The sequence below is a fragment of the Nerophis ophidion genome, linkage group LG13 (assembly GCF_033978795.1).
Source record: "Nerophis ophidion isolate RoL-2023_Sa linkage group LG13, RoL_Noph_v1.0, whole genome shotgun sequence".
In the NCBI taxonomy this organism is placed as follows: domain Eukaryota; kingdom Metazoa; phylum Chordata; class Actinopteri; order Syngnathiformes; family Syngnathidae; genus Nerophis; species Nerophis ophidion.
Window position 1 is genome coordinate 60,041,053 of NC_084623.1, and position 13,202 is coordinate 60,054,254.

A 13,202-nucleotide genomic window follows, 5' to 3' on the forward strand; every position below is an offset into this window, starting at 1 on the left:
CTGGTGCCCCTCCAAAATAAAAGCACCTTTGCTTATGCATTAGACATCTATTTCCCCGCCTGACACCCCTCCAATATAAAAGCGTGAGGCGGAGGTAAAATATTTCCCTCCTGACGGAAATAAAGCGGCGCACTGATCTAGTGGACATGAAGATGGCAGCTTTGGCTTCTTAGGCACACTCAGATGGATGGATGGAGATGGATGGATGAAGATGGATGGATGGATGGATGGATGGATGGATGGATGGATGAAGATGGATGGATGGATGGATGGATGGATGGATGGATGAAGATGGATGAAGATGGATGGACGCTGTTTTATCCTGCACTACAACAAAATGTTTGTTCTTATCTGTACTGTATAGTTCAAATTTGAATGACAATAAAAGGAGGTGTAAGTCTAAGATGGATAAAGATGGAGGTGGAGATGCAGATGGATGCAGAACTGGCAGAATTTACAGTAAAAACAACAGTGGTACAGATTGTAAATATACAGTAATTCACTGTAAAAATAAAAAAAAACATGCTATATTTTAAATGCCAGTTTTTAACTGTAATGTTGTTTTGTTTCATCACCAGCATGTTTTGGAAAAAACAAAAGTGGAACATTGTTCTCCACTTACAGTAATGGACTGTAAAACTACTACTGTAGATTTTGCAGTTAAAAAAAAAAAAGCAGCTCAGTCGCCAGAATTTTTGTGTAAAAAAACAACAATGGAACCGATTTTGAATTTATTATCATTTATGTACATAAAAATTTTTTTTACATTTGGTAAAAAAGTTGGTTAAAAACTGACCGAGTCATCAGAATGTTGTGATAAAAACACCAGTAATACAGTTTTTCTATTTACAGTAATTCCCTGTAAAAATAACCACTGTAGATTTTATGTTGAAAAACTGGTCGCCAGAATTTATCGGCAGTAACTTTTTAATTTAAAAATAAAAAAGTTAACAATCTCCAATTTACAGCAACTCACTGTAAAAATATTACGGAAAACTTGTGGTGACTGAGGTGCCTTTTTTTTTTTTTACTTTAAAATCTCCATTTTTTTTTCACAAATTGTACAAAATATAGGTTAAAAAATACCAACAACTGGTAAATCCATATTACTGCTAAAAATACCAATAATAACATTTTTCTATTTACAGCGACTCACCGTAAAATTATTATGGTAAAATTGTGGCGACTGAGCCACCGTTTTATTTTTTTGTTTTTTTTTTAATTTTTTACAAATTGTAAAAATGTAGGTTAAAAACTAAACCAAAAAAACTGTACACTATTACTGGTAAAAACAAAACAACAACAAAAACAGTAATCCCCTTTTTATATTTACAGCAACTCACTGTAAAAAATATTACTGTAATATTGTGGCGACGAAGTTACAATTTCCATCCATCAGCCATCCATTTTCTACTGCTTGTCCGTTTTGGGGTCACTGGAGCCTATCTCAGCTGCATTCAGGCGGAAGGCAGAGTACACCCTGGACAAGTCGCCACCTCATCACAGGGCGGAGTTACAATTTTTAAACGTAAAATCTACATTTTTTTTTTTTTTTTTTTTTTTTTTACAAATTGTAAAAAAAAGTAGGTTAAAAAGACTGGTAACATTGCCAGTAATACCATTTTTCTATTTACAGTAATTCCCTGTATAACAAGCAACTCACCGTAAAAATATTAAGGTAAAATTCCGGCGACTGAACTACCTTTTTATACTGTAAAATATTGATGTATTTTTTTTTTTACAAATGATAAAAAAGGAGGTTAAAAAAAGATTAATAGTAATTCTGTGTTACGGGTAAAAAATACCAGTAATATCGTTTTTTCTATTTATAGTAAATCCCTGTAGAAATAACCACTGTAGATTCTAGGTTGAAAAACTGATCGCCAGAATTTATCCTGAAAATAAAAAAGTTATCAATCTCCAATTTACAGCAACTCACTGTAAAAATATTACAGTAAAATCTCCATATTTTTTTCTTTTACAAATTGTACAAAAGTAGGTTAAAGAAACAACAACTGGTAACTCCATATTAATGGTGAAAAAATAGCAATAATACAGTTTTTATATTTACATCAACTCACTGTAAAATTATTACGGTAAAATTGTGGTGACTGAACTCCCACTTTTTTACTGTAAAATCTACATATAGTAGGTTGAAAATAAAACAACTAGTAACTACTACAGGTAAAAAAATATATAATAAAAAAAAAATACCAGTAATACCGTTTTTATATTTACAGCAACTGCCTGTAAATATATTACTGCAAAATTGTACCGACGGAGTTACAATTTTTTTTTAATGTAAAATCACATTTATTTTAATTTTATTTACACATTGTAAAAAAAAAGTAGCTTAAAAAACTGGTAACATTACCAGTAATGCCATTTTTCTATTTACAGTAATTCCCTGTGTAAATAACAAGCAACTCACTGTAAATATATTAAAGTAAAATTCTGGCGACTGAACTACCTTTTTTTTTGACTGTAAAATCTATATATATTTTTTTACAAATTATAAAAAGTAGGTTAAAAAAGAAATAGTAACTCAGTATTACTAGTAATAAAAATACCAGTAATACTGTTTTTTTATTTACAGTAATTCCCTGTAGAAATCACCACTGTAGATTCTAGGTTGAAATACTGGCATCCCAGTCGCCAGAATGTACCGTAAAATAATAAAAATATTACAAATAAAAGTATTATGTTTTCTTTGCAGTGTGTGTGTGTGTGTGTGTGTGTGTGTGTGTGTGTGTGTGTGTGTGTGTGTGTGTGTGTGTGTGTGTGTGCAGCAGCCAGTCCCACAAGCCCTCATGCTTGATGCTGGCGGGCTTTTATGTCCCAGCACAAAAAAGTGCTATCACAGTCGTGCAGACAGTGCCCCCCCCCCACGCCCCCCCCCCCCCCAGCATCATGATAACATCTCAAAGGGCCGCCTATCATCCTGCATCCTATTCAAATCATTAACCCTCCACAATAAAAGCATTCATTTAACACAGCTGCTCCATCAAGAAATACAATTAGACGAACATTTCACAAAATGTTGATATTACTAACACAATGAATTAAAATTATTACTACTAATAATAATTATTATTATTATTATGTCATTTTGTGTGTGGCCCACTAGGTCATTTGATACATTGATATTTTTCTAAATAAAGGGGAGCACAAAAAATTTCATTTTATTGTTAGTGTAGATGAAAAATATGTTTATTATTGTCATTTAGTCCTTAAATAAAATGTTGAACATACTAGACAACTTGTCTTTTAGTAGTAAACAAACAAAGACTCCTAATTAGTCTGCAGTAACATATTGTGTCATTTATACACCTATTATTGTACACAATGAGGGACAAACTGTTAAAAAAAATTGTATCTACTTGTTCATTTACTGTTAATATCTGCGTATTTTCTGTTTCAACATGTTCTATCTACACTTTTGTTCAAATGTAATAATCACTTTTTCTTCTCTGCTTTGATACTTGACATTAGTTTTGGATGATACCACACATTTAGGTATGGATCCGATACCAAGTAGTTACAGGATCATACATAAAAATATATTACCCAATAAACCAATAATAATATGGTTAAAAAATACTGATGTGAAGGGTAGGTGTCGCCCTGTTTTCTGTTTTAACATGTTCTTTCTACACTTCTGTTCAAATGTAATAATCACTTATTCTTCTCTTCTTTGATACAATGCATTAGTTTTGGATGATACCACACATTTAGGTATGGATCCGATACCAAGTAGTTACAGCATCAAAAATGAGTCATGTTCAAAGTCCTCATGTGTCCAGTGATTTATTTCCTGACTTTATAAACATAATATACATTTTAAAAAAGGAAAAAAGATTTTGTAATGTTAAAAAATATCGATGTAATCATAATAGTGTCGACTAGATACGCTCTTGTACTTGGTATCATTACAGTGGATGTCAGGTGTAGATCACCATGGCGTTTGTTTACATTATAGCACGCTATCTTTTGTTAGCGGTGACGTCGTGAACTATTGCATCCTCCTATGGTGTGTACTGAAGCATATCTAGCTATTCCTGGTCCTCCAGTGATAATACTACATGTAAGAAACTTTACTTTGTCACCACGGAGGCCAGGATTAGTGATTGTGAAAATGTCCTATCATCACTTCCATACAAAGTAATATATTGTGAGCATCAGTCGTGTTGAGTCAAGAATTGGAAACAAATTTAGTCTCAAAAGTATGTAAGATTTAAGTAGAACTACCATTCACAATCATCATGTAAAACAAGAACTCATGTTTTTTTTCTTTTTTTTATGCATTCTAACTGAGAAAATAGGGCAAGTAAGAGGTGGCTAACAATGCAGATAAGGGAAGTATACAATCCCGCACAACAATACTCCATTTACATGTCGTGACCTGAATATTAACAAGTATTACTGATATTTTTACTATAAACCGAGCTAACTAGCTTATGCTGCTATATTGACATATTAAGCTGCTGCATGGCTTCTGAGTTGGTGAAAGTTAATTCTAGATGATACATCATGTCTCTCACCTGGATAGTAGAAGGTTTTGGACATAAACTTGTCATGTCTGTGTGATTATGTTTTGTCTTTTCGACACTCAGTTCCTGTTTTTGCACTTCCTGGTTTGTTTTGTTACCATAGCAACTCATTAGTTTTCACTTGTCTCACATTTTGCACTCGCACACCTGTTTTCATTTATCATGGCACTGCTATTTAAGCCTGTCTGTTTCTGTTGTTCGTCCTGGCAACATCACCTCCTTGTCACTGTCTACCACCTTCTATGCCTTCCATGCCAATGATCCATGCCCCTTGTCTTTGTCCAAGTAAGTTTTTTGTTATTCATGCTATTGTGCAAGTGTTTTGTTTTATGTTCATAGTTTTATTTCATAGCCAAGTTTTTGTATCGCCATTGTGCGCACCTTTTGTTTGTTCCTGTTTTTTTGGTTATAGTGTCAAATAAAAAGATGTCTCTACCTTCACGCCGTTTCCACTCCATTAGCTTTGCACCTCGGTAAAACAATTTTTGCTCAAGTCCCAGTCCTGACAAAACCCACAAGTTGCTCAACTTTGACATCCAACTTAGACCCGGAGATGGCCAGAAAGACAATTTTTTTTAACCCTTTGTGAGGATGATGATTAATTGTTGATGTAAAGGGGAAGATACAATCATCCCATCAGTCGTTATCCCAGTGAGAGCAGACATCGTACAGTAAGTGAGTGTTTTATTATGTTTGTATATCTTGTTCAGCAATACTCCAACATGATGCTTAGTGTTTGACTAAAACTGCATTTGTTTAGCTTCTAAAACTTGTCGATCACCCTCTTTCTATTCAGGCTGAAAAATAGAAGTTTATGTTCATCATTTGTCCCAAAGTAGTCTTTGTTGTCTCTCATCAAGACTGTCAGGATTATAGTCTTGTCGTTGAAGGGAAAGTGGACAATGCGATGCGTCTGGGATATAACTACTTAAAATGATAGACATATGCAAATATTACATGTTATTATGAATGTTAATAGATATTACATATATGCGTAGGTGTGTATATAAAATATAAAATATGACATACTAATAGTACTAGTCCTACTAATGGTCTTAAATCAGTTTTTTTTAAATGGATTCAATAAAAAGTCTGCTGGATTTCCAGCTGCTGGCCTACATCTTGTTTGTTGTTTATGTTTTTGTTTGTGGACATGAATCTACAGACCTCCATCTTGTTTATTATTTATGTTTGTTGTTCATGTTTGTGGACATGAATCTACAGACCTCCATCTTGTTTATTATTTATGTTTGTCGTTCTTGTTTGTGGACATGAATATAGTGACCTCCATCTTGTTTGTTGTTTATGTTTGTTGTTTATATCTGTGGACATGAATATACGATGTCCTCCATCCTACATCTTGTTTGTTGTTTATGTTTGTGGACATGAATCTACTGACTTCCATCTTGTTTTGTTTTTTTATGTTTGTTGTTTATGTTTGTCGTTAATGTTCGTGGACATGAATATACAGACCTCCATCTTGTTTGTTGTTTACATTTGTGGACATGAATCTACTGACCTCCATCTTTTTTCTTTTTTTTATGTTTGTTGTTTATGTTTGTGGACATGAATATACAGACCTCCATCTTGTTTGTTGTTTATGTTTGTGGACATGAATATACAGACCTCCATCTTGTTTGTTGTTTATGTTTGTGGACATAAATCTACTGGCCTCCATCTTGTTTGTTGTTTATTTTTGTTGTTTATGTTTGTGTAATATTAGTACATGTAGTAGTACTAATACATGTGTATGAGTATATAGTACATGTGTATGAGTACTTATGTGTGTATGAGTATATAATATATTATGAATGTTACTACATTACATATATACATATACACTATATATATGTATATATATATATATATGGTGTGTATATTAAATGTGTAAATATTACATGTAATTATGAATGTTACTACATTACATGTATACTTACAGTGTGTATATAAAATATGTAAACAATAAATGTTATTATGAATGTTAAAAGATACTACATATATACTTACAGTGTGTGTATATAAAACTTTAATGGAGGTTTCTAAGATATATATTTTTAGAGCCCTTTATAGGTGGACTAGAGTGAGGCCCATTACCTCCATTGTTAGCTGACTCTTGTTGATGTTTATTTGCGATTTAGAATACATACAAAAATTAAAACAAATGTGTTCTTGTCTCACATATTGATAGTGAATGACAGACACAATTAAAACAAAAAAGAGCATTTCTTCTTTAACATCCCAACAATCAGGCATCAAACGTTTTTTAACTATTTGGCACATTTTCACAATTCCTCATATTCTACTTAAATTCCGCCTCTTTAGCATCAACACACAATTCATACAACAATTAACTTCTATTCTCAGGTAAAAACAGAGTTTTTTTGTTGAATTTGATATTTTGCGGGCCAACAAAAAGAGGTGTGGGCTGCAAACCAGCCCCAGGCTGCACTTTGGACACGTCTACCAAATTACACTGCCTTTAGACACGCTTCAAGGGTGTGTGTGTGTGTGTGTGTGTGTGTGTGAGGGGGGGGGCAGAGACAGCTGTAGGAGATGATCTATAAATCCATTGGATTTCTCTGTGCGAGGATGGTGGTGGAGCACTTGTGTGAGAAATGTTTGCCTTGGAGTTTCCTGGCGGTTGAATAATAATCCAGTCGTGTTTACGTTGTCGTACTTTTAAGTGCTGACTGACTGGACCATGCAGTGTGTGTGTGTGTGTGTGTGTGTGTGTGTGTGTGTTGGAATCACTCAGCTGTTGTGTGTGCAAATGGGGGGTGGATACATTGTAGGGGTGTCAAAAAAAATAATAATTAGATTTTCCGATTAATCACATTCTTACGATTCTTAAATGATTGAAAAAAAAAATTAAAAATTGTTTTTAAGTGTTTTTTTTTGGTTTTCAATCTGTCCTGTCCAGCCACTCAGGTAAATCATATTGTTGATGCAGATCAGGGGTCACCAAACTGCAGGCCTCAGGAAGTCCCAAGATAAAATAATAATAATAATAAAAAAAATATTATTCCTTTAAAAAAATCTGTTCTTTCCAATCCATTTTCTACCGCTTAATATTCTGTCAGATAACGTGACATCATCGCGCTCCCGCCGTAGCAAAGGGGTGCTCTTTCAGTCAATTAGTGTGACAAATATATATATATATATATATATATATATATATATATATATATATATATATATATATATATATATATATACTTACACACGCACACACACACACACACACATTAATACATGTATCCATCCATTTTCTACCATTTATTCCCTTTGGAGTCGCGGGGGGCGCTGGTGCCTAGCTCAGCTACAATTGGGCGGAAAGCGGTGTATACCCTGGACAAGTCGCCACCTCATCGCAGGGCCAACACAGATAGACAACATTCACACACTAGGGACCATTTAGTGTTGCCAATCAACCTATCCCCAGGTGCATGTCTTTGGAGGTGGGAGGGGCCTATCCCCAGGTGCATGTCTTTGGAGGTGGGAGGGGCCTATCCCCAGGTGCATGTCTTTGGAGGTGGGAGGGGCCTGGAGGGAACCCACGCAGTCACGGGGAGAACATGCAAACTCCACACAGAAAGATCCCGAGCCCGGGATTGAACCCTGGAGGACTATTCAGGACCTTCGTATTGTGAGGCAGACTCACTAACCCCTCTGCCACCGTACATACATACACATATACAAAATATATATTTTGATTCTGAAGAAATAGCTGTTGTTTGAGGACTGTAATTGATGCTGTGGTGTATTTGTTTACTCATTACTTACATTGTTTATGTGAGTAAGTGAGTCGAAAAATAAATCTAACATGGATCCACATTGATGTCTCCTCTACTTAACACTCATAAGAAGGTCAAAACCCTCCCAAATATATGACACTGTATACTGTACATACATTCATAGGAGCCAATCTACAACATTTCTGCATGTGTGTGTGTGTGTGTGTGTGTGTGTGTGTGTGTGTGTGTGTGTGTGTGCGTGTGTGTGTGTGTGTGTGTGTGTGTGAGTGTGTGTGTATTAGTGGTGTCCCGATACAGGTGTCATTTATCATTGTATTATTTGGTCTACATTATGAAGGACAAGTGGTAGAAAATTTATTATTAACCTACGTGTTCATTTATTGTTAATATCTGCTTATTTTCTGTTTCAACATGTTTGATCTACACTTCTTTTCAAAAGTAATAATCACTTATTCTTCTTTCATACCTTACATTAGTTTTTGGATGATACCACAAATGTGGCCATCAATCCGATCATATTGTTCATATTCAAAGTCCTCATGTGTCCAGGGACATTTTTACTGACTTTATAAATATATGATTTTTTTTTTAAACGAAAGAAGATTTAGTGATGAAAAAAATATCGATTTAATCATAGTAGTATCAACTAGATACGCTATTGTACGTGGTATCATCACAGTGGATGTTAGTCTGTTTATATTTGTCCTGAAAGAGTTGGTGCTGCAGGGAATTTGTTCTGTGGTGTTTATGTTGTGTTGCGGTGCAAATATTCTTCCAAAATGTGTTTTTTTGTTGTTTTTTATTGTGGTTTCACTATATGGCAAATATTTATGACAGTGTTTTAAGTGTGGTTTCACTATATGGCACATATTCATGACATTGTTTTAAGTGTGGTTTCACTATATGGCAAATATTTATGACAGTGATTTTATTGTGGTTTCACTATATGGCACATGTTTATGGCAGTGTTTTAAGTGTGGTTTCACTATATGGCACATATTCATGACATTGTTTTTATTGTGGTTTCACTATATGGCACATGTTTATGGCAGTGTTTTAAGTGTGGTTTCACTATATGGCACATATTCATGACATTGTTTTAAGTGTGGTTTCACTATATGGCGCATGTTTATGACAGTGTTTTAAGTGTGGTTTCACTATATGGCACATATTCATTACATTGTTTTTATTGTGGTTTCACTATATGGCACATGTTTATGACAGTGTTTTAAGTGTGGTTTCACTATATGGCACATGTTTATGACAGTGTTGTTTAGTGTGGTTTCACTATATGGCACATGTTTATGACAGTGTTTTAAGTGTGGTTTCACTATATGGCACATGTTTATGACAGTGTTTTAAGTGTGGTTTCACTATAAGGCACATATTCATGACATTGTTTTTATTGTGGTTTCACTATATGGCACATGTTTATGACAGTGTTTTAAGTGTGGTTTCACTATATGGCACATATTCATTACATTGTTTTTATTGTGGTTTCACTATATGGCACATGTTTATGACAGTGTTTTAAGTGTGGTTTCACTATATGGCACATGTTTATGACAGTGTTTTAAGTGTGGTTTCACTATATGGCACATGTTTATGACAGTGTTTTAAGTGTGGTTTCACTATAAGGCACATATTCATGACATTGTTTTTATTGTGGTTTCACTATATGGCACATGTTTATGACAGTGTTTTAAGTGTGGTTTCACTATATGGCACATGTTTATGACAGTGTTGTTTAGTGTGGTTTCACTATATGGCACATGTTTATGACAGTGTTTTTAGTGTGGTTTCACTATATGGCACATGTTTATGACAGTGTTTTAAGTGTGGTTTCACTATTTGGCACATATTTATGACAGTGTTTTAAGTGTGGTTTCACTATATGGCACATGTTTATGACAGTGTTTTAAGTGTGGTTTCACTATATGGCACATGTTTATGACAGTGTTTTTAGTGTGGTTTCATTATATGGCACATGTTTATGACAGTGTTTTTTATTGTGGTTTCACTATATGGCACATGTTTATGACAGTGTTTTTATTGTGGTTTCACTATATGGCACATGTTTATGACAGTGTTTTTATTGTGGTTTCACTATATGGCACATGTTTATGACAGTGTTTTTTATTGTGGTTTCACTATATGGCACATATTCATGACAGTGTTTTAAGTGTAGTTTCACTATATGGCACATGTTTATGACAGTGTTTTTATTGTGGTTTCACTATATGGCACATGTTTATGACAGTGTTTTAAGTGTGGTTTCACTATATGGCACATATTCATGACAGTGTTTTAAGTGTGGTTTCACTATATGGCACATATTCATGACAGTGTTTTAAGTGTGGTTTCACTATATGGCACATGTTTATGACAGTGTTTTCATTGTGGTTTCACTATATGGCACATATTCATGACAGTGTTTTTTTATTGTGGTTTCACTATATGGCACATATTCATGACAGTGTTTTAAGTGTGGTTTCACTATATGGCACATATTCATGACAGTGTTTTAAGTGTGGTTTCATTATATGGCACATGTTTATGACAGTGTTTTAAGTGTAGTTTCACTATATGGCACGTGTTTATGACAGTGTTTTTATTGTGGTTTCACTATATGGCACATGTTTATGACAGTGTTTTTATTGTGGTTTCACTATATGGCACATGTTTATGACAGTGTTTTTTATTGTGGTTTCACTATATGGCACATATTCATGACAGTGTTTTTATTGTGGTTTCACTATATGGCACATGTTTATGACAGTGTTTTTTATTGTGGTTTCACTATATGGCACATATTCATGACAGTGTTTTAAGTGTAGTTTCACTATATGGCACATGTTTATGACAGTGTTTTTATTGTGGTTTCACTATATGGCACATGTTTATGACAGTGTTTTAAGTGTGGTTTCACTATATGGCACATATTCATGACAGTGTTTTAAGTGTGGTTTCACTATATGGCAAATATTTATGACAGTGTTTTAAGTGTGGTTTCACTATATGGCACATGTTTATGACAGTGTTTTAAGTGTAGTTTCACTATATGGCACGTGTTTATGACAGTGTTTTTATTGTGGTTTCACTATATGGCACATGTTTATGACAGTGTTTTTATTGTGGTTTCACTATATGGCACATGTTTATGACAGTGTTTTTTATTGTGGTTTCACTATATGGCACATATTCATGACAGTGTTTTTATTGTGGTTTCACTATATGGCACATGTTTATGACAGTGTTTTTTATTGTGGTTTCACTATATGGCACATATTCATGACAGTGTTTTAAGTGTAGTTTCACTATATGGCACATGTTTATGACAGTGTTTTTATTGTGGTTTCACTATATGGCACATGTTTATGACAGTGTTTTAAGTGTGGTTTCACTATATGGCACATATTCATGACAGTGTTTTAAGTGTGGTTTCACTATATGGCAAATATTTATGACAGTGTTTTAAGTGTGGTTTCACTATATGGCACATGTTTATGACAGTGTTTTAAGTGTAGTTTCACTATATGGCACGTGTTTATGACAGTGTTTTTATTGTGGTTTCACTATATGGCAAATATTTATGACAGTGTTTTAAGTGTGGTTTCACTATATGGCACATGTTTATGACAGTGTTTTAAGTGTAGTTTCACTATATGGCACGTGTTTATGACAGTGTTTTTATTGTGGTTTCACTATATGGCACATGTTTATGACAGTGTTTTTATTGTGGTTTCATTATATGGCACATGTTTATGACAGTGTTTTAAGTGTAGTTTCACTATATGGCACGTGTTTATGACAGTGTTTTTATTGTGGTTTCACTATATGGCACATGTTTATGACAGTGTTTTTATTGTGGTTTCATTATATGGCACATGTTTATGACAGTGTTTTAAGTGTAGTTTCACTATATGGCACGTGTTTATGACAGTGTTTTTATTGTGGTTTCACTATATGGCAAATATTTATGACAGTGTTTTAAGTGTGGTTTCACTATATGGCACATGTTTATGACAGTGTTTTAAGTGTAGTTTCACTATATGGCACGTGTTTATGACAGTGTTTTTATTGTGGTTTCACTATATGGCACATGTTTATGACAGTGTTTTTATTGTGGTTTCATTATATGGCACATGTTTATGACAGTGTTTTAAGTGTAGTTTCACTATATGGCACGTGTTTATGACAGTGTTTTTATTGTGGTTTCACTATATGGCACATGTTTATGACAGTGTTTTTATTGTGGTTTCATTATATGGCACATGTTTATGACAGTGTTTTAAGTGTAGTTTCACTATATGGCACGTGTTTATGACAGTGTTTTTATTGTGGTTTCACTATATGGCACATGTTTATGACAGTGTTTTTTATTGTGGTTTCACTATATGGCACATATTCATGACAGTGTTTTTATTGTGGTTTCACTATATGGCACATGTTTATGACAGTGTTTTTTATTGTGGTTTCACTATATGGCACATATTCATGACAGTGTTTTAAGTATAGTTTCACTATATGGCACATGTTTATGACAGTGTTTTTATTGTGGTTTCATTATATGGCACATGTTTATGACAGTGTTTTAAGTGTAGTTTCACTATATGGCACGTGTTTATGACAGTGTTTTTATTGTGGTTTCACTATATGGCACATGTTTATGACAGTGTTTTAATTGTGGTTTCATTATATGGCACATGTTTATGACAGTGTTTTAAGTGTAGTTTCACTATATGGCACGTGTTTATGACAGTGTTTTTATTGTGGTTTCACTATATGGCACATGTTTATGACAGTGTTTTTTATTGTGGTTTCACTATATGGCACATATTCATGACAGTGTTTTTATTGTGGTTTCACTATATGGCACATGTTTATGACAGTGTTT